Source organism: Leucoraja erinacea, chromosome 1, assembly GCF_028641065.1.
Source record: "Leucoraja erinacea ecotype New England chromosome 1, Leri_hhj_1, whole genome shotgun sequence".
NCBI classification, from domain to species: Eukaryota; Metazoa; Chordata; class Chondrichthyes; order Rajiformes; family Rajidae; genus Leucoraja; species Leucoraja erinaceus.
In genome coordinates, this window is record NC_073377.1 from 64,751,583 (window position 1) to 64,775,952 (window position 24,370).

The 24,370-nt window shown below is 43.1% G+C and overlaps 1 protein-coding gene across 2 annotated transcripts in view; it reads right to left on the minus strand.

Moving 5' to 3' along the window:
- The window catches only part of kita (KIT proto-oncogene, receptor tyrosine kinase a), a 94,628-nt gene that overhangs the window by 67,097 nt on the left and 3,161 nt on the right, over window positions 1-24,370 (minus strand). The window lies entirely within an intron of this gene.

Sequence of the window (24,370 nt, forward strand, 5' to 3'; positions counted from 1 at the left end):
ACCAAGGCCTACTGGATCTCCCGATTGCTAACCATTTTAACTTCCCTTCCCATTCTCACGCTGGCCTTTCTGTCCTTGGCCTCTTCCATTGCCTGACTGAGGCGATATGCAAACCGGAGGAACAGCACCCCATATTCCACTTGGGTAGCTTACAACCCATTGGTATGAACATTGAATTCTCCAATTTTAGCTAACCTCTCACAAACTCCCCCGCACCCTTTCCCCCAGATAAATGTTTATTTCCCTTTATGTTTGACCTCCCAAAGTGCAACACCTCACACTTCCTCAGACTAAATTATGTCTGCCATTTCTCCACCCATTGTGGCATCAGATCCATATCAAACTGTATACCTTCTCATAGTCCACAATCCCAGCAATCTTGGTGTCATTTGCAAACTTACTAAGCAACTAAGCAACCCATCTGCATTTACATCCAAGTCATTTATATATATATACTAGACTAAGTGGGACCCTTTGGGTCCCAGCATCACACGGGAGGGCTGGTCCCCAAATGCAATATTACACCTCTCCACCAATTCCAATATTGGTGGCCAGTGGGGGGAGGGGGCTTTCTGGAGCACTAGTATGCATGTTGTGGGCTGAAGGGACTGGTTTTCAGAGGGCTAGTATGGACGTTGTGACCCAAATGGATTATTGGGCTAGCGGCTCAGTCACTCAAGCCTGGTGTGCTGGCAGCTCACTCACTCATGGCTGGTGGGCTGGCAGTTGACTCACGGCTATTCCTTGAAATTCCATTTAAAGCAGGGTGCAAGGCCACCAAATTCAAATGCAGTTTCTTACCACTTCAAGCAGGGTGCAAGGCTACCGAATTCAAGTGCAGTATCATACCATTTCACTAAGGACAGCAAGTCGTGACCTCTCCCTCCTCCATCTTGCAGAGACTGAGCCATGCCCACACTTCTGGGTTTTATAATCCCTCCCCCCATCCACCAGAAGGGGTGTGGCCTTCATGGCATGATTGACAGGAGAGAGAATCTCGACATTTTTTAAACACTAATAACTTTTATTTTTCATCGATGGGAAAAATCCTCGGTACCTGATGAGTGCAGGGGGGCTCTGAGTAAGATTGCCAAAAATCACAGCTGTACATGGTAACGTTTTTCTAAAATCAATATAAAGCGCAAACAGGAAGTGGTCAAGATTAGACTTTTAATTATATAGAAGGCAAGGCAACTTTAATTTGGAAGGAAATTTTATTTAGGCAAGGCAACTTTAATTAGGCAAGGCAACTTTAATTAGACAAGGCAACTTTAATTATACAAGGCAACTTTTATTAGGCAACACAGCTTTAGCATTTCCAAACCAAAGGCAACGCAGCTTTAGCATTTCCAAACCAAAGGCAACACAGCTTTAGCATTTCCAAACCAAAGACAACACAGCTTTAGCATTTCTAAACCAAAGGCAACACAGCTTTAGCATTTCCAAACCACAGCTTCAGCATTTCCAAACCAAAGGCAACACAGCTTTAGCATTTCCAAACTATATTTTCAAACCATATTAAGGGCACTGACAGGTCAGTAAAACCACTCACAGTTTAGTAGATATGTGTTCAGTGTTATTCACAGCTCAAACTGAGAGATGTGACCCTCTCGCTTCCCCATCTTGCAGAGACTGACTGAGGCACTCAACACTTCCAGGTTTTATAGTCCCTCTGGAAGGGCCGTGGCCTTCAGGAGAGAGAACCTCAACATTTTTTTAAACACTAATAACTCTTTTATTTTTCATCGATGGGAAAAATCCTCTTGTCCTGCGCAGCGGAGGGGGACTCTGAGTAAGATGGCCAAAAATCACAGCCGTAAGTGGCAGCGTTTTTTTTTAAATATCAATATACAGAACAACAGGAAGTGGTCAAGATCAGACTTTTAGTAATATAGATCACAAACAGCAGAGATCACAGATAAGGGGTTTATCCTCCATAATGCTTTCAAGAGCCCCCAACAAACTCTTCCTTCTTAATCTAAAATTTGCCTTGCATTTTGGTATTCTCCACACTGATCTCACTGTCCTCCATGTCCTTCTCTTTGGCAAAAATATGTGCAAAGTACTTGTGGTTCTCGTTTAGTACCTCGCCTACAACCCCAGACTCTAAGCACAAATTCCCTTATTGATCTTTGAGCGGTCCTACCTTCTCCCTGGTTACCCTCGTGCTTTTAATGTAGGTGTGAAGAGCTTTCATGGCACATCTTGGCCCTTTTAACTGCCTGCTTAAGTTATTTCCTCCTTTCTTGATATTCCTCAAAGGAGGTCTGATTCCATCCTCTTAAACCTTGCATGCATTCCTTTTTTCTTTTTGTCCAAATATACAACCTCTTCGGTCTTCCAAGGTTCCGTTACTTTGCCATCCTTAACCCTCCTCTTAACTGGAACATGCCGGTACTGATTTCAATCAACTGATCTTTAAAAAACTCCCACGTGTCAGATATAGACTTACCCAATAATAATTGCTCCCAGTATCCGCATACCATTGCAAGAAACCCTATTGGATACACCTCACAAATTCTGCCCCGTCTAACCATTTGGCACTGAACAAGTCCCAGTCAATACGGGGGAAGTTAAAGTTACCCATTAAGACAACCCTGTTGCTTTGGCATCTTTCGGTAATCTTTGTATATATCTATTGCTCTATCTCCGGCTTGCTATTAGAGGGCTATAGTATAATCCCATTAGTCTGCTTGCATCTTTCTTATTTCTACCTGTATGTACCTGTATCACCTCGGCTGACAAACCCTCCATTCTACCCATATTATTTATGAACAAAAGCATTTACATTAGTAATGCTTTATTGTCACATGAGACTAGGCACCGTGAAATTCTTTGCTTGCATACACAATGTATACCAATTTTGATGGATAGATATGGAACTAGATGAACACATTTATAGCTGAATGACCTGTTTCCATAAAAATCTATGTTTGGATTTGATTTCATTTAACATTTTCATAAACATCTCTTATTGTACTGAGCCATTCATAGTTGGAACAAACATTAAGGGGATATTGCAGATACATGTTTTCATCCTTGTAATGTACAGTTTAGATTTCATTACGGGTGCCTAACCACAAGGTTTGTTTGGCATCATGATGCATAATTTCAAACCACAGTTCGCTTTTCCATTCGTTTACATAAACATAATATACAATTCATTATAAACATTTTGTGCATAACAATTTCAAAGCCAGTTTTAACTAAAACCTCCTCTGGGCATCTATTGCAACATGTAATTGGCAGCAAGAGTACAAATAGCTCGAGCTTAGCTACTATTCTATTTTGAAGGTTGTGATGAAGGCAGGTTAATTTTCAGTTGGAATGCAGGCCACAGATGCTGGAATTGTGTATAAAAACAAAGCATTTGAAGAACTCAGTGGGTCAGAGCATCTGAGGAGGGAATGTACAAACAACATTTTGGGTCACGACCCTTAACCATTTAACCATATAACAATTACAGCACGGAAACAGGCCATCTCGACCCTTCTAGTCCGTGCCGAACACATAATCTCCCCTAGTCCCATATACCTGCGCTCAGACCATAACCCTCCATTCCCTTCCCATCCATACAACTATCCAATTTATTTTTAAATGATAAAAACGAACCTGCCTCCACCACCTTCACTGGAAGCTCATTCCACACAGCTACCACTCTCTGAGTAAAGAAGTTCCCCTCATGTTACCCCTAAACTTCAGTCCCTTAATTCTCATGTCATGTCCCCTTGTTTGAATCTTCCCTACTCTCAGTGGGAAAAGCTTTTCCACGTCAACTCTGTCTATCCCTCTCATCATTTTAAAAACCTCTATCAAGTCCCCCCTTAACCTTCTGCGCTCCAAAGAATAAAGCCCTAACTTGTTCAACCTTTCTCTGTAACTTAGTTGCTGAAACCCAGGCAACATTCTAGTAAAGCTCCTCTGTACTCTCTCTATTTTGTTGACATCCTTCCTATAATTAGGCGACCAAAGGCGACCTTCTTCAGACACTGAATTTGATGAAGTGTCCTGACCTGAGATACCATCTGCCCATTTTCTCTGCAGTTGCTACCTGACCTGTTGGGTTCATCCAATTCTTTGCTCTTGCTTAGGAAGCTCAGTTAGCAATAAACTGTTTGACTTCAAAGCCTCTTTTGCATATTTTGACAACACCAGCCCAAAGCTAGCAGAACTATCAAAATAGTGTGATCAGGCAGCTGCTTTAATGGAAGAGGCCACAGCAAGAAGCTGAGAGATGAATAGACTGTTGAGAGACTGAAATCTCGGACATTTGGTGCAAAAAACACCCAAGATGCTTCTGGAGGGGCAGAAGCAGTATTCCAGCTCATTCTGGGCTGAAACCAGAGCAAGCAATCACAGTAAGGAGGAGGACGTACTTTAGCCTGGATCTTGCTGCCACAGCTATTTGCCAAATGCCGTGGGGACTGCAATTAGGCCTACCATTAATGTGGCATGCATGGCCCAATAATGCCATTGCAGTGTGACTGCAGCACCTATGAACTCACCCCCTGTGAGGGCAATCGGCCATGGGGAAACAGCATTAACCTCTACCACACTAATCTCTCCTCTTACTCCAAAGGACTGCAGAGGCAGGGTTAAAAATTGTCCATTTAATTTTTATGTGGGATCCAATTTGCATTTTCGCAGGAGGTGCCTACAAAACCGATGATAGAAAAAATAAGAGTAATATTTTATTTGGTCTTTCAGTGTTTGTGCAATGTTTCTAGACTTATCATGCCTCTTTCAAATGATTAGACTAGCCCATTCAACCTGAAAGAGCTTTAATGAAGATTCAAGCAAGCTAAAACAAATTAAACCTGTTTGTTAGATAATAATCCCCCACCAGTAAACAGCCCTGGTTTCCAAATTAGGTGAAGATCCTCGGAGCAACATGATACTCTATCTGAGATTAGAGATAAAATAATGTCTCTTGTTAAAGTGCATGCCTCAAGGGGCTCCGTCTAGACTGATGGGTTGAAAAGAATGATGGATTTCCCATTGTGAAGGTTGTATTTATCAGAGCGAGAGAACTGATAGCAGGGATGCAATCAAAGATCCAACATTGAGGTTTAAAGCCCCAGCAGACAAAATTCTCTTCACCAAAAGTGCCCCTTAAAATAATATTTTCCCCAGGCCTAAATCATGGTCACTTTTGCCTGAGTTAATTGCATTATTTCAGCTTGCGTGCATACTTACACATTTGAGAACTGGGATACATTTCCATTCTTGCTAAAACAGTGGATGGAGAGCATAAAGAAGGCCTGATAGTTAGTTAGCAAGTCATTTCTGAACTCAGGAATGAAAGAAGTAGAAGATAGACAAACAATAGTAGAGTAACTCAGTGGGACAGGCAGCATCTTTGGAGAGAAGGAATGGGTGACGCTTCAGGTCGAGACCTTTCTTTAGACTGATAGCAGGAGTCCATCCGGCTCCTGATCTTTGACCTCAATGCCACATTCCATATTGCTCGATTGCTCTAATACCTAACAATTCAGCCAATTGAAAGCAACAGAGAAAAAAATAATCGCCACATAAACCAGTGCCAATTATCTTTCATGTTTTCTCCTCTCATAGAATATTATTTTCACCCTCAGTACTCCTTCAGAGCATTAGCAACTGCTTATATGATACAAGGACTCTAAGCTCCCAGCTTCATTGCAATAAATCCGGCATCGGCAACCGTAGGACCTTCACAGAATCTTCACCTCTATAAAAATAGCTGGACAATCATGTTGCAAATGAGATCAAGTCTGAAATTTCAGGGCTAGTAGGCCAGAACATCCAACATGCTGGACGAATGTTACTACAGTTATTTACCTGTTTAACCTTGTCTCCGGTCAGAAAGAAGGCAGATTGCAGTTGCTCGTCAATCATCAAAGTACCTACCTTCTCACTTGCCGGTTCCGGGTATCCATCAACAAAGCTGGGAGCTTGGAAACTCCCAGTCTCTGTATCAATGGAGGGCTCCTTGACCAGAGAGCCAGACTCTACCAAGATTTATTGGAGAACCTGGACTGCTGAATGGAAGGAGCCCCTTAAATCACACAACCGTTTCCAGTACTGTTATCTGTAGGTATGAGTACAGAGAAAACTACTGGAAAGTAAGTGGAAAGATATAGAGCCATACAGTGCAGGAACTGCAGATGCAGTCTTACATCGAGGATAGACACAAAATGCTGGAGTAACTTAGCTGAACTGGCAGCATCTCTGGATAGAAGGAATGGGTGATGTTTTGGGTCGAGACCCTGTTTCAGACTTCTTCAGAGAAGAGTCTCGACCCGAAACATCACCCATTCCTATCCAGAGGCTGCCTGTCTGCTGAGTTACTTCAGCATTTTGTGTCTATCTTCAAGCCAAACAGTGCATTTGGAGCGGAAAGTTTAGGGATATATTGGCATAACAGTGAGCATGGAGCACAGAAGAATGATCCAAGTCACCTTTCTTCACAATAGAATCAAGGAACTGCAGATACTGGTTAATAGAGGCCTTAGTTCAGACTGACGCCTCGAGACGGGATCCTTCTCTCGACCCGGGCGTCACCTATCCATGTTCATCAGAAATGCTGCCTGACCTGCTGAGTTACTCAAGCACTTTGTGACCTTTTCACCACTCCTCACATAATAGTTAAAGAAATGATTGTGACTGTGCACCTTGACAATACCCCAGTTGATTTTATATATCTCTATAAAGTAACTCCTCAGCCTCCTTCACTTGAGAAAAAACAGTTTTAGCCTTTTCAGTCTTGCCTTATAACTTATGCCTCCAATCCTGACAACATTCTTGTGAATCTTTTCTGCACCCGTTCTGGCTTAGTCACATTCTTTCTATAACATGGCAACAAAAACTACACACAATACCACAAGTGTGGTCTCACCAATGTCATAATATGACATCCTAAGTCTTGTAGAAACAAGAAACTGCAGTTGCTTGTTAATATATGAAATGACACGAAGTGCTGGAGTAATTCTGCACATCAGGCAGCATCTCTCGAGGATATGGATAGGTGACGATTCGAGTGCCTGGACTCTTGAAGGCAAGCATTCCATATGCTTTCCTCACTGCCTACTTGTGTCGCCAATTTAAGGGGACAATCACTTTGCACCCAACAGGGGCCTGCTGTTCACTATACATGTCCTGTTCTGGTTTATCTTTCCAAATTGCATAAGTTGGCACTTTTTGAGTTAAATTCCATCATCAGTTCCTTTGCTCATGTTCCCATTTGATCTATCCAGTCATAACCGTCACTGTTCACTATACCACCATTTATTGTATCATCTGCAAATTTATTAATCATGCCATTTACATTCCCATCAAAATTGTTAATATATGTATGATCTTGCGCTACAAGCCGCCAACCGGAAAAACAACCCTCTAATACCACCCTCTGACTCCTACCACCAAGTCAATTGCACCCTGGTGTACGGTATCTAATCAACAAATAACTAATCTAATCAATTTCGTCTCCAATTTTGTTTTCTCTGCGCTGATTGTCATTGTTAGTTTATCAGTACAAGGTTTCTTAATCTCTTCATATTATCTCTTGCCTGTACTAGATGCTATTCAGATTTCAAGTTCCTTCAATTAAAATGAATACCACATTATTATGAAAAAAATAAAATGAATGGGACGCTAGCAATATAGGATGGAAAATGGTAACATAGCAGTTAATATATTCTGTATTTTCACATATATGATCCTAGTAAGCATGGAAGCTGCAGGCCACAGCTACTACACACTTTGACATAAATTATACAAGACTCTGAGGCAGATGTATGAGTGGGTGGTCGTGAATTTTCTAAAGGAACCTCTTCTACTTTGAATAGACTATAACAATAGACGTTAGACACTGAAGGGAAGCAATCAATGAGAGGATCTTTATCCTCAAAGGTGTTCCGAAAGCAAAACAGTCAGACTGAATGATGCCAAGTCCAGACAGGTTTGCAGCATCTCCTCCTTCTGGAGGAACTTAAGGGGTTGGACAGGCTAGATGCAGGAAGATTGTTCCCGATGTTGGGGAAGCCCAGGACAAGGGGTAACAGCTTAAGGATAAGGGGGAAATCCTTTAAAACCGAGATGAGAAAAACTTTTTTCACACAGAGAGTGGTGAATCTCTGGAACTCTCTGCCACAGAGGATAGTTGAGGCCAGTTCATTGGCTATATTTAAGAGGGAGTTAGATGTGGCTAAGGGGATCAGAGGGTATGGAGAGAAGGCAGGTACGGGATACTGAGTTGGATGATCAGCCATGATCATATTGAATGGCGGTGCAGGCTCGAAGGGCCGAATGGCCTACTCCTGCACCTAATTTCTATGTTTCTATGTTTCTAGGTGGAGAGTTGGCAAACCATGTGCTTTGCCTCAGAATTCCCCAAGATCGTCTGCTGATCCACGTCCCCTCCGTGGATGTGCTCACGCTTCTTCTTCCAGAAAGTTCACAGGGGGAGCTCTGTGATCCACAGCTTTAAGGAAGAGGACGGCTTGATAAATTCCTTGCAGACGAACATATTGAGGATCTGCAAATCCTTCCATATCGGTGGTATGAAGGAGGCTGCAGACAGCACAGCCTTCCAGAGCTTCCTGTCCTCTATTGTGAAGGTCATAGAGGACAGCTGGCAGGATACTCTGGATCAACCACTGTCCCCAGAGGACCTGACGTGCCCCAACTCCCGGAAGTGATGGTTTACCAGCTGAGTTGTGGTCGGCTCTGTGGGACTAGGTGGGCCCAGACCTGTTGGCAGTGTACAATGGTATACTTCTGGTCAGCAGCAGGTCAAAATCCAGGTGGAAGGGCATCATCATCATCATCATCTACATTCGGGGGGGGGGGGGGGGGGGGGGGGGGGGTGAAGGATACCCTGAAGAATTGGAGACCCATCTCACTGTTGAATGTGTAGGAAGGAACTGCAGATACTGGTGGACCCAAAATACTGGAGTAACTCAGCAGGTCAGTGGGTCAGGCAACACCAGGGTTCCATCCCTACTACAGATGCTGTGTACGGAGTTTATATGTTCTCCCCGTGACCTGCGTTGGTTTTCTCCGAGTTCTTCGTTTTTTTCACCATACTCCAAAGACGTACAGGTTTGTAGGTTAATTGGCTTGGTATAAATGTAAATTATGCCTAGTGTGTGTAGCATTAGTATGGGGAGATTGCTGGTCAGTGTGGACTCAGTGGGCTGAAGGGCCTGTTTCCATGCTGTATCTCGAAACTAAACTAAACTAAATTGCATTGATCCAAAGTATGGGCACCAATTGTCATTACCTGTTGAGGTTGTATCTATGCAGAGAGTTGCAAGGAAAGGGCCTGGCACTGTTGTTACTCAATGTGCCACTAGCTGGAAATAGCCACATTGCCTATCCTTTGTGAAAAAGTTCTTCCAGACCAACATCACTAACTACGAGTCCATCAGTCCATCAGATCTATAAAGAAGGTCTTGCAGACACTTTCCCTGAGTAGACAGACCAGTATGTCTGGCAAAATGCTTTGTCGCCAGAATTCACCAACAAGTACCAAAACCTTCCTTGGTTGACGGTGAGAAGGACACTCCTAGTCAGATCTTTCTGTGAAGCTGGAGTTTTACTCCTAATTCATGCTGCACGGAGATGGTTGCCATGGAGGGGAGATGGTTGCCCACCTCTTTGAAGATTGGAAATTTACTAAGAAGATCTGGAGAAAGATGCATGGCTCCTTATCATGGTTCATCGCAAACAACTGCATAACAGAGAACTCTCTGATTTTAAACTTTCCCTGGGACACATTCAGAGATGTACGTCAAGTGCTGCTGGGAAGTCATCAATTTGGTGAAAAATGCTCGTTGATCTGCCTGAAATTTGTTGGCCTTCCTGCACAGCGATATGTCAGTAAAAGAATGTTGCCAACTGGCCCATTCCAGACAAAAAGAGTACATGCTGAGGGACGCGTTGAAGCTCCTCACAGCCAACACTAAGGCTCAGCTGGGGAAGACCACAATCTAAGGCCCTTTGGCTCCTGGAAATCGAATGGCTGAGTCTAGTGGGGACACCCTCAGACATGGGTAGGGATATCATCCCAGGTGGCCACATGAGTGGCAAGTGTATAATGTGATGCTAAAGAGAGGTGCTAATGCTACTGGGTATAACACTAGCAATATTGAATATGTAGCCTCATGAAGAATATATTTTGCGCTTTTAAAATTTTGTATATATTTTTATTATGAATAGGCAATAGACAATAGGTGCAGGAGTAGGCCATTTGTCCCTTCGACCCAGCACCGCCATTCAATGTGATCATGGCTGATCATCCCCAATCAGTACCCCGTTACTGCCTTCTCCCCATATCCCCTGACTCCACTATCTTTAAGAGCCCTATCTAGCTCTCTCTTGAGGCAGAGCATTCCACAGACTCACAACTCTCTGTGAGAAAAAGTGTTTCCTTGTCTCCTAAATGGCTTACCCCATATTCTTAAACTGTGGCCCCTGGTTCTGGACTCCCCCAACATCGGGAACATGTTTCCTGCCTCTAGCATGTCCAAACCCTTAATAATCTTATATGTTTCAATATGATATCCTCTCATCCTTCTGAACCCCAGAGTATATAAGACCAGCCGCTCCATTCTCTCAGCATATGACATTCCTGCCATCCCGGGAATTAACCTTGTGAATGAACTTTATTTTTGAAATTAAAATCTGCACATGATCACTGCATGTTATCATGTTGATAGTTCAACATATTACCATAATGTATATGTGTCACATGTTGGGTGAGAGGCTGCAGCTACAATGCATGGCACTGGTGGGAGATTCACTTAAGATCAGTGCAGAAATTTAAAATAGGATGCCCCTAAAAGCATTAGAGTATTGCAACACACAGAGAATAAACTCACCTCTGGTATTTATTTTAGGAATAAACCAGGAAAATCAAATGGATGAGGTGCTTTGTGAAGGACGCCTCTTAACCTTGCATAATTACAACTAAGCCCCGCTCAGAAATTTAACAAAATCCTTGATTTACTTCAATTTCCCTCAATCTTGGTGATAGCGGAAAATATTTTGGAATGAAAATGGACATTTCTCAGCATAATTTACATTCAGCTAGATAGTATAAACTTTTCATTTGCTAATTGTAGGTAACAATACTTACCTCTTGCCCCATCCACCACTTTCCTCCCTCTCTTCCCTGTACCCACCCAAGTGCACACCCATTTCTCCCACTATCCTGCGTCTCATTTCACCATCCCACTCTCCCCTTCACTTATACAGAATATATCCCTTACTCTGGCTTCCCATTTCACTCCTCTCCTTATCTTATACCTTGTTGGCCCCTTTTCATCTCTAGCCTTTACCCACCTATCTGTCATTTAAACATCCTCCTCACCTGTATCCACCTATCACTCCCCAGGCTTTGTCATGCCTCCACCACTCCCTTAGAACATTCCCACCCCCACTACAACCAGTCTGAAGAAGGATCCTAACCCAAGATGTCACCATGTTCTCCAGAGATGCTGCCTGACACGTTGAGAGATTTGTGCTCTATGTAAGGTTCCAGCAACTTGAGTTTATTGTGCCGACTAATGTTTCTATTTTGTATTGGTAAAACAATTTCACATACTGTCAATGAGCTCACATTTAGGGAACCAGCTTCAAATGTACATCTAGGAGCAGACATTTCACCACAACTTGTTTCAACATCTCAGCAGCAGAAAGCTTAGAAATTCCATGCAATTTCTGTCATGTGCAGGAATTACTTAATACTTTATGTATTCGATCAATTTCTACTTAAAAAAAAATATTTTCACAGCACCCGTGCCAATACTCCACCTTCTCCCTAGGTAAAAGGTCAATGACAGCTAATCATCAAACATACTGCATTTTTGTTTAGTTTAGGGATACAGCATGGAAATAGGTCCTTCAGCCGACCTTGCCCCACACATTAACACTGTTCCACACACACACTAGCGACAATTTTACATTTACACCAAGCCAATTAACCCACAACCTACATATTTGGAGTGTGGGGAGAAACCGAAGATCTCAGAGAAAACCCATGCAGGTCACGGGAGAAAGCACAAACTCCATACAGACACAGCACCTGGAGTCGGCATTGAACATTGGCATTGTAAGGCAATAGCTCTACCGCTACGCCATCGTGCCGCCCTTATATTCAATTGGAATTGTTTGCTTCCAGCTTCAACTCCGTCTTGCTCACAAGCAATCAGAAAGTTAACCCTTGCCTGAGGTTTCAAAACATCTAGATTCCACTTCGTCCATTCTTTCTTTACTGTCCTCCACACCCACAACCATCTAAATTTCTGCCAGCAATATCCCTGCATCCCTGCCTGTATTAAGTTCTGTTTGACAAATTCCTCTTGCCTAGCTAGTGTACAGTAGCATTTTAGTTTTAGTTTTAGAGATGCAGTGTGGAAACAGTCCCTTCAGCCAACTGAGTCCATGCCGACCATCAATCATCCGAGCACCAGTTCTATATTATTAATTTACAGAATCCAATTCATCTACAACACTGTATATCTTTGGAATGTGGGAGGAAACCGGAGCAGCCAGCAAAAGCATTTGTGGTCTCAGAGCATTTGTCGGCACTGGGCCTGTACTCGCTGGAGTTTAGGAGAATGAGGGGGGTGCTTATTGAAACATACAGCATAGTGCAAGGTTTGGATAGAGTGGATGTGGAGAGGATATTTCCACCAGTGGGAGAGTCTAGGACTAGAGGTCATAGCCTCAGTATTAAAGGACATTCTTTTAGAAAGGAGATGATGAGTTTCTTCTTTAGTCAGAGGGTGGTGAATCTGTGGAATGCTTTGCCACAGAAGGCTGTGGAGGCCGTTAGTGGATATTTTTAAGGCAAATAGATAGATTCTTGATTAGTACAGGTTATGGGGAGAAGGCAGGAGAATGGGGTTAGGGGGAGCAATAGATTCGCTATGATTGAATGGTGGTGTAGATTTGATGGGTCGAATGGCATAATTCCACTCCTACTTCTTATGACAGGGAGAACGATTAAACTCTGTACAAACAGCACCCGTAGTCAGGATTGAACCCGGGTCTCTGGCATTGTATGGCAGCAACTCAATCGCTGCATCACTGTACCACTCCTGGCTCCCTAGTAAAACAAATCTGTAACATACTTATCTTGTCTCCACAATTTCTAATGCCACCTTTTTGTGCTGCTACATTGCTCCTCTAAATCAGGGCCATGCCTCATACCTTATTGTGCGTCGTGAAGACCTGCAGAATATTTTATGTAAGTCTTCTATAACCATATAACATATAACAATTACAGCACGGAAACAGGCCATGTCGGCCCTACAAGTCCATGCCGAACAACTTTTTTCCCTTAGTCCCACCTGCCTGCACTCATACCATAACCCTCCATTCCCTTCTCATCCATATGCCTATCCAATTTATTTTTAAATGATACCAATGAACCTGCCGACATCACTTCCACTGGGAGCTCATTCCACACCGCTACCACTCTCTGAGTAAAGAAGTTCCCCCTCATGTTACCCCTAAACTCCTGTCCCTTAATTCTGAAGTCATGTCCTCTTGTTTGAATCTTCCCTATTCTCAAAGGGAAAAGCTTGTCCACATCAACTCTGTCTATCCCTCTCATCATTTTAAAGACCTCTATCAAGTCCCCCCTTAACCTTCTGCGCTCCAGAGAATAAAGACCTAACTTATTCAACCTATCTCTGTAACTTAGTTGTTGAAACCCAGGCAACATTCTAGTAAATCTCTTCTGTACTCTCTCTATTTTGTTGACATCCTTCCTATAATTGGGCGACCAAAAGTGTACACCATATTCCAGATTTGGTCTATAACATTTTAATGCTTTGTACAATTTTAACTTTACATCCCAGCTATACAATGTTATACAATGTTATAGATCATAAAGACCCACAGCATGGAAACAGGCTCATCAGGACCATACCAATTATTTTGAACTTACTCCCATCAACCCTACACAATTCCCACTCATTCTCCCAACAGTCCTATCAAGTTATTCCCAGAAACTACCACGTAGCTTGAACAGGGGCAATTTGCAGTGGTCAATTAACCTGCTATCCATGCACCTTTCTGATGCAGGAGCACTCAGAGCAAATCCACACAGTCACAAGGAGAACGTACAAAACCATGCACGGATAGTGCAAGAGGTCAGGACTGGACCCTGATCATTGGAGGTGTGAGGCAGCAGCTCAAAACGCTGCATCACTGTGCCTCTAATACTAATATTAATGAAATGATTTATAGAGAATGACATCTCAAGCAATCCTGGATACAAACGTTGAGTTAAAAGGAATAAGGTCAAAGGGCCTAATCAAGCAATTTATTTTCTTATGTGTCCACATTGGAAGAACTGAACTCCATATCTGAGGTCTTGGACTTTTGCTCCCCAAAAAGGAACATATCTGAGAGCATGACCCAAGAAAAAAGTTGAGTGGGGTTTTTAACAGGTACAGGGAGAACATGTGCAGTTTGAAGAGCTGGATGTTCATGATGAACAATGGCAGAAATTTCAGTGCAAAAGAAGATATGTCCACACTAAGTTTTCTCCACTGCAGGACAAATCCACCGCAATTTACTTCTCTTTTTTGTCCTATTCATGAAAGATTTTCTTCTTTAATTGTTTATTTTATTTACGGGCAAATATTGCGAATAATTTCCCTTCAATGGTTATTGATATAGGGGGGCGCTGTCGAGTATGGCTGCCCAGCCTACAGCTGTCTGTTCTTTCGCCTTTTTTTTATTTTCTAGTATGTTAAAAAGTTTTGTTTGTAGGTCTAATCTTTTTTATGTGGGGGTTGGGGCGGCGGGGGGGGACCAGGTAGGGACTGCATTTCTCAGTCCCTACCTGGTCGTAGATGCGGCTTTTCTCCGAGCCATATCTTCACCCCTTCCTCGTGGAATACCAATGGGACTGGAGCGGCGTTTCCTGCTGGGACCAGCCAGAACTTCGGCGACAGCGCAGCGCTGGAGCGCCATTGTAGAGTGGGCGATGCCTTGCCCGGGTCGCCGTGCGGTGGGCTCTGGAGTGCATAGACCGCCGACTCCCAACATCGCGAAGCTGTCATTGCGGAGCTTTCAGCCGCGGCGGCGCTGACTTTTAAATACCGCGGAGCCTGGGACTCTCGCCGAGATCGTCAGTGTCGGCGCTCTGACCAGCGCGGCCTGTGGATTTCGGGAGCTGCGGTCTCTGGCAGCAGGCGGACGTTCCAGACACTCCAAGCCACTGAAGAGTGTTCTCCCGATGCCGGAGCCCCATCATCCTGATACATCGGGCCGCCATCGCGGCGACTGCGGAGGCCTCAAATAGGCCCCGAGCACGGGGTGAACAACAGGATGAGGACTGGACTTTGTTGCCTTCCCTCAGTGGGAACCATTATGGGGGGATGTTTTTTATGTTTTATGTTAAATTCTTCTTTAATGTGGTGTCTTGCTTTTATTGGCGTGCTACAAATGGCAACTCAAATTTCACTCCACCTGAAATGGTGTATGTGACCATAACTGTCCTTTGTCCTTGTCCTTTGTGATATCCAATTTGAAACTTGCACATTCTGAACTTCTCATTGAAAGAATATCGTCCACATTAACTTTTCGGTTTATATTTCCTTTAACTTCCTATGTTAATGGAATGGTGGATGAAATGTATGTCTGCACTTTGTGAAGGAAGAAACTGCAGATGCTGGTTTAAACCGAAGTTTGACACAAGAAATAGAGTTAAGGGCCTGTCCCACTTGGGCGTCATTTGCGCGTCATGCAGGTGGCGAGCGAAGATTTTGCGAATCCCAAAATACTGGGGCGCCGCGCGTGACCGCACGTCACTATCGTGACGAGTGCGCAGTGCGTCATGACGCGTAAATGATGTCGCGTAAATGACGTGCAATTTACGCCCAAGTGGGACAGGCCCTTAACTCAGCGGGTCAGGCAACATCTCTGGAGAATAAGAATATGTGGAATTTCGGGTTGAGACGCTTCTTCAGGCTAGAGTACATTTTGTGAGTTTCATTGGTACTTTAGATACTATACTCGGTGGCATAAAGTATTTTTTCATCTCCCTGCAGTAATCAGAAACTAGGCTTACATTTCATCAATGTAATTAAATTGGGAAGATCTTCTGGAGAAGCCCGAGTGAGTTGGTACCAACTGATGGAGTGATCTTATCCACTGTATCCAATGAAACTATTACGGTTGCTGTAAATCAGAAGTGAAAACAGAATATGTCCATAAACATTATTAACAAGGAAGCATTTGTCTTCGAGTGGCAACATGAACTGCCAGTAAAACTAAAATTAGTTGCAGTTAGCAGAAACGTTTTACCGAATGGAATGAAACACAGGCAGAAACAGGATGTATCTAGTGGGGTAAGACCAGAGGGCACAGCGTTAGAATAAAAGGATGTACCTTTAGAATGGAGGTGAGGAGGAATTCCTTTAGCCAGAATGTGGTGAATTTGTGGAATTCTTTGCCACAGATGGTGGTGAAGTCCAAAATGTTAGGTATTTTTAGAATGGAGATTTATAGCTTCTTGATTAGTAAGGGTGTAATGGTTACGGAAAGATGGGAGGAAAATGGGGTTGAGAGGGGAAAATAGATCAGCCATGATTGAATGGCAGAGAAAACTCAATTGGCTGAATGGTCTAATCCTGCTCCTATTTTTATAGTCCACAAACAAAAAGATGGTTTGATTATTAGATGCCAATTATCTCGTTCTGAACGATGCCAAGACGATGCCAACAAGCCTGTGACACATGGCACAACACTTGAACAACAATCAGGCATTCATTGTTGCAACAATCACCAAAACACCCATGAGCAACATTCTGTTTGAAGGGAGGGAAGAAGTCCTTGTTGATCATAAAAATATTGTTTCAACAAGAACAGGTCAGAGTTTGACATTTTAATTCCCCAAAGATGTTCCATCTAAGAAGCTAACACTCAGAGCTTCAGAACTGTCCTGTACAAAACTATCCACTCGGTTGACTTCTCTTTCGCTGTCTTAAGCATTAATTTTATCCGTCACTGGCCCGCAGTGGCATCAGTGTGTCCTGTTAAAAGAACGCATGGTACCAACTCACTCAGGCTTCTCCAGAACATCTTCCCAACCATCATTTTAGCTGAAGCTAATGCTTATTGGTCAGTACTGATACATGGAACCATGTTCACGTTCACTCCAAGTCCATCCAACGCATTCATTTGGAAATATATTGTATTTCTTTGAACTTGAACTTGAACTTAATTTATTTCATTTATCACGTGGACAACTTGATCACCACTCAAATGACATTATGGGATTAATCAGTTCAAGAGTGCAGCTCAGCTTAAAAATAAAAATAGGGATGGTGATAAATACTGGTCTTGCCAACACATATCACCAAAGAATAAAATGACAGGATAGAGAGCTTCTTAAAAGTGAAAAATAACAACAAAGTCTATTTATTTCACGTTTTTACTGTGATTGAACATTTCAAATTGTCTTGACAGAAGGGTTATCAAACATCAAGCACGCCACCAGGTTATTCCAAGACAGATGGTCAAAAAGAAACATCTTCAGGATAACTCTGAAGAGGATGAGGGTGAGAGCGGGTGGGGGAGGGGGGGGTGTAGAGTTCAGGGAGGGAACACCAGAGACGGGGTGAATGCTGTTAAAAGAACCATTATAAATGGTGGTGATAATCATTATCAATAGATTAAAGTCAGGAATTTGTAAAAAAAAAAAGTGTTTCATCAATATGAAGTTATTATGTTTCACCCTCTGCAGCCACTCTCTGGCCTAAGTAAGTAACCACGATACTTCCAAAAAGTTGGAGTAAACTCAGCGGGATAGGCAGCATCTCTGGAGAGAAGGAATGGGTGACATCAGGGCCAGATTTACATATAAGCTTGACAACCTTAAGCTTGGGGCCTTGAGATCTAGGGGGGGGCTCGCAAAGCTGAATTTACCACTAGGCATCATAGGCTGAAGCCTTGGGCCTCGAAATATAGGCGGCCTCTGGCCAAGGCAGGACACCTGCCATTCAACTCTGAGCGCCCCCCCCCCTCTCCCTCTGTCTATCTCTCTCTGTCACTCTCCGACTCCGCCCGCCATCCGTATCCGTGTCCGGGCCGCCGGGTCTCCGCTTTCCACTCGCTCCTCATCCGCCGGCACGGCACGGCCGCTTTGCACATGCGCACTACGGCCAGCACATCCTCCCCCTGCACAAGCGCACAACCACGGCCAGCAAATCATCGGCCGCCCTCCGCATGCGCACTGCCACGGCACCTGGTCGGCGCTGTGCACTTTCTCCCTCGCTTTGAATTGTGGGAGATCTGGCCGCCATTGCTGTCCGGTCGCCACCACCGCTGAAAACCAACGCAGAATCACTCCCTGACCCTGGATCTGGAGTAACTCCCTGGAGTAACTCCCTGGAGTAACTCTTGCTTCTGGTTTCCTGGTCCTCCATAAATATTCTAAATGGAATTTAAAAACTGGAGGTGGTGGAGGGCTGAACAATAACAGCCTATTGCATTTTATCTGTTTATTTATTGTGTATATATATGGTCTATGGTATATAAACACACTGAAATTTTATCTCCTGTTCTGTATTACGTTTACATATTCTGTTGTGCTGCAGCAAGCAAGAATTTAATTGTCCTATCTGGGACACATGACAATAAAACTCTCTTGACTCTTGACTTGGACTTAAGCAAAAAAAGGGTTCTTGCGGAAAAAAGAGGTACCTTAAATTTAGTTGCGTTGGGTAACTATGGTAGGGTGAAGACTATTCCATGCTTTATTTGTGTGGGGGAACTCCATGGAGCAGCCAGCAACTCTGCATAGAAGAAATTGGATGACGTTTCGGGTAGAAACTTTTCTTTAGACTCCCTCTGGTTTTAGTGTTTTTAGTTTAATTTAAAGATACAGTGTGGAAACAGGCCCTTCAGCCCGCCGACCACCGATCACCCGTACACTAGTTCTATCCCACACATTAGCGGAGTAAGTCAAGATTCAAGAGTGTTTTATTCTCACACGTCCCAGTTTGAACAATGAAATCCTTACTTGCAGCAGCACAACAGAATATTTAAACATGGTACTCTGTAAACGATGTTATAAACGAGAAAACAAAACGGTGTATATTTATATATGAATATATAATTATATATATTTTTTTAATTTTTGTAAGTTTTTAATTAAGTTATTGTACAGCTTCAATTTTGACTTTAGCTATAATTAAGGGAAAAGAAAGGAGAAAAAGCAAGAGAGAGAAAAAGTGGAATGTGCAAGGATAGAACCCCTAGACTGCCAAAGTAGTGTAGCCAAAGAGTGAGTAAATAAAAGAAATAAGAAAGGAATAGAGAAATAAAAAGACAAAAAAGAAAGAAAGAGAAAAGTGATGATATACCTGCCTCGCGTCCCTCCCCACCCATCACCCAACCTGTAATTAGATTTAACTCCAAAATTGTGTTGCACCATACTATCCTTGTAATAAATTGTAGTAAAGAAGGGCCGAATGGCCTACTCCTGCACCTAATTTCTATGTTTCTATGTTTCTATGTCTAAATCAATGAATGGTATCCATGTCTTCGAAAAATATCTAAGACAAGTCTAATATTTTCACGATGTAGACATGTTTGTGATCCACATTTTAAGAGTAGGGACAGATGTATGTTTCCAAAATTTGAGTATTCGTTTTTTTGCCGTTATCAGGCCATAATTAAAGAAAAGTTTTTGAAGTAATCATAGCTCAGAGCAGGCTTCTGACATACCTAGAATAATCAATTGCGTGTTGGGGTCCAATTTTGTTTTTAGTGTTTGTAAGAAAATTTCAAAAATTCCTCTCGAAAAGTGATGCCATTTTATGCAAGAGGCGAAGGAATGTGTTATAGTTACTTCCTGAAGGAGACATTTATCACAAATAGGATACATTTGGAAAGATCTTATTCAGTTTAGACTTTGAGTAGTAGAGTTTGTGTTTTTAGAATTTTTAGGCCTCGTTCCTCTTCCCGGTCTCTTCAAATTGCATCTGACGATGGGATTTCTATATTTAAAAGAGTGTTATACAAATATAATGTTAACTTGTTTGACTCCGAATTTCTATTTATACATTCATCTAGTATGTCTGGCAGTAAATGTTGGTAATCTTGGGTATATGTTTTCAGATAGTCTCAAATTTGAAGGTATCTGAAATATTGATTACCTTTCAGGTGATATTTCAACTGTAATTCTTGAAATGAGAGAAGAGTTCCCATCTCATAAAGATCTCCAAATTTTTTGATTCCTAATCTTTCCCAATATGTAAATGTTTTGTCTAAAATAGTTGGCTTGAACAAAGGATTATTGACAATTGGTGAAAGAAGAGCTAAATTTCTCAGTTTAAAGGATGATTTCACTTGTCTCCAGATTCATAAAGTACTGTGAATAATCGGATTTTTCTCATATAGTGTGTTCTTCTAATTTTTTGGAGAGAGAAGCATTGCGCCTATATTAAAAGGCCTCTCTCTCCATTATTAACCAATTTACCTGTTGGCCTTTATTGTCCAGCCAGTAGATTACATTTTTAATATTTGTTGCCCAGTAATAGTATAAGAAGTTGGAGAGAGCCAATCCACCAGTTTCATTGGGTTTACATAGGTGCCGTTTATGAATTATATGTGTTTTATAATCCCAAATAAAGTTTGAAAAAAAATTTAGGAAGATATATCGGTATTGATTGGAATAAATACAGGATTTGTGGGAGGAAGATCATCATTATAGCATTTATTCTGCCTATTAGAGACATTGGGAGTGTTTTCCAAAATTGACTAAGTGTGTTTAATTTAGTAACTAAAGGAGGGAAGTTTGCGTTGAATAGAGAAGTATATTTTCTGGTTACCTGAACACTCAGATATTTGATTTTTTCCGTAGCAATTTCGTAGCAATTCTGAAAGGGAATCTTAGAAGGTATGTCGTCTCTTGAGGTTTTATTGACATAATTTCACTTTTGCTCCAGTTTATTCTATATCCTAAAAAGGAACCAAATTCCTCTATAAATTTTAATATACTTGGAATGCTAACTTGGGAATTGGTGATATATAATAATGCATCATCTGCATATAATGATATTTTATTATTGGAGTATTTAGTATTATAGCCGTGAATGTTCAGATGTACTCTTATACTTTTGGACCTTTGAAATGTGGAAGGAAACAAGAGCACCTGGAGAAAATCCATGCAATCAAAGAGAAAAGGAGCAAACTCCGTACAGACAGCACCCATATTCAGGATCTATTCCGGGTCCCTGGCACTTTTAGGCAGCAACTTTATGGCCAATGTACTGCCCCATAGTCTTGAACTTAATTAAAACAAACAGTAGCTGCAAATGGGGGACATAATGTCTAGCAGCTGCGGCTTGCCTGCAGTCCGTTTGTCTTTTCTTTTTTTAGTTTTCTTCTTGTCCTGTTGTTACAGTTTATTTCAGTGTATTTAGTTGTATATGTATGTATGGGGGGGGGGGTTGGGATAAACTTGTTTTTTGTCTCTTCCTTCGGGGGGGTGCAACCTTTTCTTGTCGTATCCCCCGTCTCTGTCTGCGCTGAGGGCTAATGGCGGAGCTGGCGGCCTCCAACTGGGACCGACCTCGCGGCTCCATAGGTAGAGCCAGCCAGGACTTGCCAAAGTGAGGCTGGCCGCCTTCGGGGCTGTAGCGGCGTTGCGGCGGAGGTGACCCGACTTCAGAGCCTCGGAGGCTCGGTCGAGGGCCCAGTGGACGACATCGTCGGGAGCTCGCAGGTCCCAGGTTGGTGACCTGTTTTTCCGGAGCTCCCATAACAACAGCTTCGTCCGCTGGACTGGAGGGTGGCAGCTTCGGCAGCTCCGACCACCACGGGCCGCGGAGTTTGAACCGGCCCGTTCGCGGAGCTCGGATTCAGCCGCGAGACTTACTTACCATCACCCAGCCTGGTCACAACATCGGAAGCTTGGATCGCCTCAACGCAGAGGGAGAACAAGGAGGGAAGAGAGACAAGGACTTTAAGACTTTTGCCTTCCGTCACAGCGAGGAGGGCTGGGAGGACTCACTGTGGTGGATGTTAAATCTGTGTTTATTATGTGTTTTGTTATTTTGTTCTATGTTATGACTGCAAGGCACGAAATTTCATTCAGACTGAAAAGTCTGAAAAGTCTGAATGGCAATAAAGGATACTTGATACTTGATACATGATACTTGGCGATTTAAAACTGAAAATGGATATTTTCATTTTTTTAGTAACCAAAGTTATCACCGTATAATGATTAGTGTGTTGGAAAACAAAATATAGTGGCACAGCTGGTGGACTTGCTGCCTCACACGCCAGAGATCTGTCCTCGGGCACTGTCTGTGTTGAATTTGCACATTCTCCCAGCAAACGTGTGGGTTTCCTCCCACATCCCAAAGACACGTTGGCTTTGTAGGTTAACTTGTCTCTGAAAAATTGCTCCTAATGTGTGGGGAGTGGGTGAGAAAAGTGGGATAACAGAACTTATGTGAGTGGGTAGACAAAAATACTGCAGATGCTCAGCGGGTGAGGCAGCATCTATGGAGCGAAGGAAATAGGCGATGTTTCGGGTCGAGACCCTTCTTCAGACTGATGTGAGGGTGGGGAGGATGGGGAGAAGAAGAGGGAAGAGGTGGAGACAGTGGGCTGAGGGGGAGCTGGGAAGGGGAAGAGAAAGCAGGGATTACCTGAAATTGAAGAAGTCAATGTTCATACCGCTGGGGTGTAAACTGCCCAAGCAAAATATGAGGTGCTGCTCCTCCAATTTACGGTGGGCCTCACTCTGGCCATAGAAGAGACCCAGGACAGAAAGGTCGGATTCGGAATGGGAGGGGGAGTTACAGTGCTGAGCCACCGGGAGATCAGGTTGGTTATTGCGGACCGAGTGGAGGTGTTGGGCGAAGTGATCGCCAAGCCTACGCTTGGTCTCACCGATGTAGAACAGCTGACACCTAGAGCAGCGGATGCAATAGATGAGGTTGGAGGAGGTGCAGGTGAACCTCTGCCGCACCTGGAAAGACTGCTTGGGTCCTTGAATGTAGTCTAAGGGGGAGGTAAAGCGGTTGCAAGGGAAAGTGCCAGGAGGGGGGGGTTTGGGTGGGAAGGGACGAATTGACCAGGGAGTTACGGAGGGAGCGGTCTCTGTGGAAAGCCAACAGGGGAGGAGATGGGAAGATGTGGCCAATGGTGGGATCCCATTGGTAGACAAAAATCTGGAGAATATCAGCAGGTAAGGCAGCATCTATGGAGCGAAGGAATAGACGACGTTTCGGGTCGAGACCCTTCTTCAGATTGATGTCGGGGGCGGGACACGAGAAAGAAAGGAAGAGGCGGAGACAGTAGGCTGTGGGAGAGCTGGGAATGGGAGGGGAAAGAGGGAGAAAGCAAGGACTTGCTGCATTAGAAAAGCCAATGTTCATACTGCTGGGGTGTAAACTACCCAAACAAATATGAGGTGCCGCTCCTCCAATATGCGGTGGGCCTCACTCTGGTCATGGAGGAGGCCCAGAACAGAAAGGTCGGATTCGGAATGGGATGGGGAGTTGAAGTGCTGAGCCACCGGGAGATCAGGTCGGTTATTGCGAACTGAGTGGAGGTGTTGTGCGAAGCGATCGCCAAGCCTGCGCTTGGTCTCACCGAGGTTGATCATATGCTGAATAATCCGACCACATTTTAGTTTGGAAGGGGAAAGAAATAATAGAAATTGCATTCATTGCAACGTGTAAAAAGAGTTGAGATACTGTATTATAATTTAGCTGCATGTCATTGTGGTATATATCATGTCTTGATTGGTGAATATGTTTAGTTTGTGACTTTATTTGAAGCAGAAATAATATGTGAGAACGCTTCATTGAGCACAATTCCGACTGGTAACTACGCACTTCGTCCAAGCACATTATCACACGCGTCATGCAAGCCGTCTTAAATGACCACCTAAACTGTCATTTGACAACTTAAAAAGCTGCCGAGGTTGCCCGGCTGACAACAGATAAAAAAATTAAGTGAAAGCCCTGCAAGGTATATAATATTTTTGACACTGTCATAGGACTTTCTTACATATGCTGTCACAATGCACTGTAGCCTCTAAACAACCCTTCAGTAATTTTCCTTGCCCTCCATTTCAGAATAATCGTTGTTTAAGCCAATAACTCGACACTAGCCCTGGCAATAAATAAATAAATAAATAAATAAATAGATAGATAAATAAATAAATAAATAAAGACAGACGAATAAATAAATAAATAAATAAATAGATAAATAGATAGATGAATTGATAAATAAATAAATAAACAAATAAGGGCAGCTTTCCAGCCACTTATCTCTTTGGCCACGCTCTGCTGCAAAGTGGTGTCAATCTGGTGGACCATCTTCCTCTAGACATGGGGTTGGGGGG